This window comes from Nanorana parkeri, unplaced genomic scaffold (assembly GCF_000935625.1).
Source record: "Nanorana parkeri isolate BGI_ZX_2015 unplaced genomic scaffold, ASM93562v1 scaffold721, whole genome shotgun sequence".
NCBI classification, from domain to species: Eukaryota; Metazoa; Chordata; class Amphibia; order Anura; family Dicroglossidae; genus Nanorana; species Nanorana parkeri.
In genome coordinates, this window is record NW_017306989.1 from 440,989 (window position 1) to 446,988 (window position 6,000).

The following is a 6,000-nucleotide window of genomic DNA, read 5'->3' on the forward strand; positions in this document are numbered from 1 at the left end:
AAGCTCTATAATTCACAAGCTGTAAGATATAATTTCAGTACCCAGAAGAACCTAAAGGTTAGGAAGAACTGGAAATAGTATGTTATTATACGTCAGTAGGAACTGCTATAAATGGAGAAAACATGAAGGGTATTTTAGGTCTTAAAGGGAAAGAATAGAATCGTCTCAGTCAGCTTTGTTAAAACCTAATCTTGATATGCCTGCCATTCCACATTTTCATGCTGATTGTTTCATATAGGATCTTAGAGACACTGAATAGGCACCCTTGTCAAACAGCATAGATAGATCTTGGACCTCCACTGCAGTGTGGTCAAGCAAATGTCCCCTAAATAGCTCAATTGACAATGAAGAAGCAGTGAGGATTTAATGTTTTTTTTCTGCTGTTGGCATGTTCAGTGTCAGGCACTGGTGCACCATTGCAGAACCACATTAGCCCCTAGTGTTTTTCCTTCCTTTCCTAATCCAAACGGTGTTGTACAGGAGACTATAGGAGGCTGATATCAAGACAAATTGGGCCACATTCACAAGTGACATAATGACAAAGAAACCAGGAGAAGATGTGTCACCAGGACAAAAAGACACAGACTATCAGGTTGGTGATGGTATATATGAACCCAGGCACGGGGGACTTGCCAGTACGGTTGATACCTCTACTCAAATATACTAGGATAATGCACAATCTCCTGCGTAGTGGTAGCCAGTACAGGGGCAGTCCAAGAGCTCAATAGCAAAATCACAATCCGGAATCATAGTTGTTGAACGTAGCAGAGGGCGTGGGAGGCAGCAAAGGATCATAGTCACGGAACAGGCCAGGGGTCAGTAATAAGAATCAGAAACGGGTATAACGCCAGGCATTCTAAGAACAAGAATAACAATAACCAAGCACAGAATGACTCACCCTTCCTGCTTATATACCTGTTGGCAAGGAGATGATGTAATTTCCCGGGGAAATTAGGCAGGTGAGGTACCTGCCCGATGACCCTCTACGGAGGATGCATGTAGGCACGTGCCTACTCTGCCTCCTGGTAAATCCGGCCCTGATTGTGTGGATCTTCCCCTCATGCAAAACAGTTTGCTTTAGGTTGAATCTTGAACAAACTGTTTCAATTCACGAATCTCTATATATTTTATATATTGATAGTTATGACAGCACATAGAACAGAAACAAGCAAGAATTTGAAATCTTCCAATAACGGGAACATTTTTTTAATATGGAATATTGATTAAGCATTGTCTGCAAATTACATTTTGCTGTTTTTTGTTCTCTGTAATGCCTTTTGGATAGCACAGCTGTTGTCTAGCAGACTTGATCTTCCTTGCATATGATCTGTCTGTGTGTATTAAGTATTGACTTAGTCTAATATAAGATTATGATAGATTACTGTGATATCAACTGCATAGCTCATCTGTTGTAAATGAAAGTAGCATAGCAGATGACAGTCACATATTAATCGCAAGGAGACGGGAACAGAAATAATAATGAAGGGGTACACGGGGACTCCCTGTAGGTGTTTGTGAAAAATAAAAATACAGAATGCAGACAGATAAAATAAATCCCCTGATCTCAATCTATTTTTGCATATTAAACACGAAAAAGGGGAAGTGGGAAAGATGAAATGTACTCTGTTCATTGAGAGTAATCTTCCTATGTTCGACTGTCTAGTTGTCCTCCTGAGCAAGCTTGTGATTGTGGACAGTGGAACTGGCTAGGCAGTTGAGCGACCAATGATCTCTCTTGTAGTGTTTTTGCTTACACTATATGGACAAACGTCTGTGGACACCTAATCCTACCTACCTAAATGGACAAAATAGATGTGGGAGGTGGCAGGCATTGTGGCATAATGTTTGCATTGTGTCTGCCGCCCCCTTTCCGGTCAGAGGATCCCAGATCACTAAAGGTCATGCACATCTCAGAACGCCATTTGAGAGCCAGGTCTCCTCATCCATTACCACTATCTGACCTCACAAATACTAATTTGGTTAAATGGGTACACATTTCCCCAGAGGCAATCCAAACTCTTGTAAAAAGCCTTCCCAGAGGACTTGAGGCTGTTGTAGTCACAAAGGGAGGTGTAGTGGGATTCTTATATTACTCCATATATTTCATATTAACATTAATCATCAAACACACTATTAATAATACTATTATTATAGTTAGATGGATGAAAGTTTTAACCTTGCAGAGTGTTTCACATATAATAGATACATTTAAGAGGAATCCTCTACTTTCATATTAAGAATATATTGTAGACGATAATGAGTAAGTAAACTGATAAGTCATTTGCTTATATAATGCACAATTAATAGTGTCCTGACTAATAGTGGAAACATCATACATACATATATTACATATAATACATAGACAATGAGTGTATGAATAAGCAACATGTGGAACATTTAGATTTTGAGGGTGAGGTAACCAGAGTTCATGTACAACATTTAGGCTTTGTAGCTGTAGTTAACTAGAATTCATGTAGAACATTTAGGCCTTATAGGTCGAGATAACAAGAGTTCAATGATCATAAACATGTTTTCCAACCTTGGATTAAGGAACAATAGGTCCAATGCCAAGACGGCAATCCTCTAACCTTGATGTGAGAGGGTCTTATCAAGAAGACCCATCTAATGTACTTGGCACAATCTAATATGAGTAAATGGTGGCACTAATAACTAATTTTTGGAGATAATTCAAGGTAACACATAGAGTTCTGTTGTTGAAATCCCTATAAAAGGGGCCTGTGAGCCCATATTCTTTGAATGTTCCTGAATTGATGCTTGTTTTCTGATTAACTGAATAAACCCAATTCTTGAAGAGCTTTCTGGTGTCGATCTTCTGTTTATTCTACTTCGGCGGGTGGTTCAGAGTATTAATTCTAATAATTTTGCAATAGAATGTCCAAAGAGCGTTTATACTGTAGGTGTGCTGTCCAGGTGTCCTCAAACCTTTGGCAGCATAGTGTATATATAAACACAATCACTACAATCTCATACAAGCTTTACATATTGATGCCATTTTGAAAGTCATTTTTATAGCTTTCATTAAAGTATTACCTGGTGATCCCGCCATGAATTTCCTTGTTCAGAGATTTTCTGTTATAGGGTGACAGTTCTCTGTTCTTGACTTTTGCTCCTGCATTGTCTCCCGGTCCCAAGAGTTGGCTGCGAGGAGGCTGCATGAGATCATCAGCACTGAGATGCAGCAAAGAATAATAAAACAAGTATTTTATTTAAGAAAAACACTAGCTCTTGTGATACACAGTGTTTTAGATTTAAATTAAAAGTAATTCAGTTAAGATTTAAGACTACTTTTATTGAGTTAATTTATTAAAATACATATAAGCAAAATATATCTAAAAAAAAAAATAGAAAACATTCAGGCATTAGTCATCATATAAAGACTTATAATATAATCTGCAGTCCTGCAGTCTCTTGGTTACAATATAAAATATCTAAATAGATTACAGCATTGTACGTGATTATTCACTACTGTGTACCATTAGAGATCGGATCTACCTCAGGATACAGTAAAAACATTTAAAGATGGTAGCATATCAGTTTGCTATTGTCTTAAGCTGTAGTAGAATCCCTGAAGGCTTCAACCAATGTGATTTTTCTGCTTCACAAATATCTAATTCTGTAATACATTACTTCGAAACAACTCTGTCACTAAAATAAAACAATGAAAAAAGGGCCATCACCAAACACAGTTAATACTCATCTTTCCTGCTGCCCACATCACCAGTCTCTGCTGGAGAGGTACTGTAGACCAAGAATATAGAGGATCCAACACTTCCAGGAGTCCCCCACAGTATATTGTAGTTCCCCCCAAGCCCCTTTATCACCATCACCCTGTCTTGTAGTGATGTGGGGCTGACAGATTGAACCACTTAGTGCAGTGGGGTCAGAATTCTGACACTCTTGGAAGTGTTAGACCCCGAAGATTTTTTGGGTGGTGGTTTTTCTTCAGTACAGCAGAGATCAGCATTGCAGCAGCATGTCATTAGAAAAGGTTCCAATGTATGGAGCAATTGACTCTATAGGCTTAGAATAACTTTCTCACATAGGAATACATAATAAGTTTGAATATTGGACAGGTTTTTTTTATTCATAGCTACCAAATGATTTATACATATTTTTTTCTATTAAAGGACATGTGAACCATACTAGTAATTTTTACTAGATCCACGCTCCTATCCACCCAAAGACAAACTGTGCTAACCCCCCTGCTTAAAACCACAATACTACAATCTCAATACCAAATATTAAACTAAATGTGAGATTTTAGTCCATCATGGAAGCGAGCTTGTAGCGGCACCTACTTTACTTTTAATATTCAATTTTTATTAATTTTTTGTTTCCACCAAAAAAGAAAAAAGACACTAATAAAGACAATACATTTAACTCAGCCACACTCTCCTCTTGTCCAACTGTTGAATATATGGTGGAGAGAAGTTAGTTTGATATTCTAATAAAATCTTATACAATTGAGATATCCCGTGTCGTGGGGGGTCCGAAAGAAAGAATTATTTTTCCAAAGGTGTGAGATCCAATTTGTAAAGTAGCCATGAGGTATTCCCAATCCACTCTGTCGAACGCTTTTTCCGTGTCCGTCGACAAGAGCAGAGTATGATTCGAAGAGGTGGAGGCCTGATGAATTAGACTAATTGCTCTCTGGGTGCTGTCCCTTGCCTCTCTGCCTTGGATAAACCCTGTTTGATCTGCTGTTATTAAGTGCGGCATCAGGCCACTAAGTCTATTTGCCAGGACTTTGGCATACAATTTGATATCGGTATTAAGTAATGATATCGGCCTATAGCTACTGCAGATATTTAGGTCCTTACCCCCTTTAGGGAATACTGATATATGGGCGTGTAGTGTAGTTGGTAGCGGGGGGCTCCCATTGAGAAGTGAGTTGAAGTATTTACATAAGTGATGGAGTAAGATATGCTTAAATAGTTTATAATATTGTATTGTGTAGCCATCCGGCCCTGGGCTTTTCCCACTTGCCATATTAGTCAAAGCTTGTTGAATTTCTTCTACACTTATAGGGGCTTCCAACAATTCCCTTGAGGCTTCTGGGATAGTAGGTATCGGTATTGATGTTAAATATGTCTGAATGTGCGATATGTGCCATGGGGAACAAAAGTAGCCCCCCTCCAGATAGAAGGACTGTGCCAGCACCAATTCAGAGATGATTTGAGGATCTACAGCTGCGTGACAGACAAATAAGATACATTTCTCCTAATAGTTCAGTTATACTTAAATGCATTTTTTAAATTCAACTCTTCAGTTTAGTGTCCCTCTAAAGAACAGCTGTAACGTTATTTGATTTGCCAAATGTTAAGGGTTCATTTTAAAGTGATCCTGTAAAATGTATTGTTAGCAGTAGGAGAAGGATAGCACTATGTATGCTATTAATTGCGGAGAGAACCCCTTCAAAAATGGCATCTAAAAACAACTAAAACCATCACAATTTCTTTTCCACTCTAAAAATGAAAAAGTTGGACAGACTTTTACCTTAAATACTTACTTTTAGTAACAGCATAACTAAGCCTGAGTGATGGCACACAAACCCTTGCCATTGGGTCATACTTTAATGCTCTTGTATTGGGAGATGTTATCATCATCTTTAGAAAGAGAGATCTCTGTTGTAGCTAGCATCTTCTTGTGCATTGACATCACCAGAGCAGCTTGAAGCGGTTGACATCACTAATGAGGCAGCTTGAAGCGGTTGTGCCTGCCTCCCCATTTCTAGCCAGAGTGCCCCTGGTTGCAAAGAGCTCTAAGTAACCTGGAATAATCTGGCCAGCATCCAGCCCAGCTCACTGATGTCACTGGTTGCCAGGAGCTGAGCATGACACTCTAGCTGGTATCCTACCCAGCTTCTGACAACCAGTGATGTCAGCGAGCGGAGCGGGACGCCGAACAGAGCCTGAGCCTGAGGTAACAGCCCCCATATTCCCTTGTTACATGCACTGCCAGCACCCCCCCCCCCCACAA